General features: G+C 53.6%; 1 protein-coding gene across 1 annotated transcript in view; it reads left to right on the forward strand.

Annotated features, from left to right (window-relative positions):
• TMEM63B (transmembrane protein 63B) overlaps positions 1-1124 on the forward strand; it is a 24158-nt gene that overhangs the window by 708 nt on the left and 22326 nt on the right.

Consider the following 1124-nt stretch of genomic DNA (forward strand, 5'->3'; position numbering starts at 1 on the left):
TTCTTCTGATGGGATAATTCAATGAATGGCTGGATGTATGAATTGATGATTGATAGATAGCTGGATTGATAGATAGATAGATAGATAGATAATAGATAGATTGATAAGACGCACAGAAATTTACACGATTCATAGAGGGATATACATATATACATATGCCGATTCTCTTTTCTCTGGAGAAGCTATAAGATACTGCCCTTGAGCTATAACTAATTAGCGTTTTCTCTACCTAGTGATGAAAGCTTAACCGTAACATATGCAGGCATATTGGGATATTCAGACAACAGAAAAATGATAACTCATTAGAAACAAATGCCTGATTAGAAATGTAGTTATTTTTTTTAATTGGGAACAATAAAATACAAATAAAAACATTCTAATCACAAAAGAATCAAATCCAAAGAATTATGAAAAACAAGCCAATGAAGAATGTCTACTTTCTTGCTTGTGCCCCGTCTGCCCATACCCCCACCATATCATGAAACAGACTCGAACCATCCTACCCCTCCCGGGGGCTCCAGATGTGCACCCGCCTTCTGTCCCCACCCCTCCGGAGATCCGGAGGGGTGGGACCCCCACCACCCTAGAGCCACTCTTCTCCCTGCTGCCCGGTCCAGGTGCGCCTCCCCTCCGCGGCCCTCCGGGGTTCCAGCTGCGCCCAGTCCACCCGCCGCCGCTGTGGGGAACCCGCCGCCCCCGCCCCCGAGTTTTGGATTCCAGGGTCTCCCAAGTCCGATGGCCTCGGTTTCTTTTATATTTTCTCGTGCTCCCGGGGCCAAGTACCCCCGAGGCCGATCCCAGGGCAGGGGTTCGAGCTCGGGGAAGCGCAGGTTTCGCGGGTGCTGGCACGAGGCCGGCCGCTGCCCCCAGCCGGTCTGGGGACTGGTCGACAGGCTGGGGAGGCGGCGAGCCCCGGGAGCGTGCGTCCTCTCCCTGCGCCCCACACAGTGCAGTTCATTCATGAGCCGCCCGGGCCTGCGGTGGAGAAAGGAGTCAGCGCGGAACCGGGAGTGGGGCAAAGGCCCAGCGGGGAGGAGGCGCGCTTTGTCCCTCCTGGCCTTCTTGACCACCGAGGGAGGACAGGCTCACAGCTTTGGCGCCTTGTGTCCCAGAAGAGTAGGACG

The sequence above is a fragment of the Myotis lucifugus genome, unplaced genomic scaffold (genome assembly GCF_000147115.1).
Source record: "Myotis lucifugus unplaced genomic scaffold, Myoluc2.0 scaffold_241, whole genome shotgun sequence".
Classification (NCBI taxonomy): domain Eukaryota; kingdom Metazoa; phylum Chordata; class Mammalia; order Chiroptera; family Vespertilionidae; genus Myotis; species Myotis lucifugus.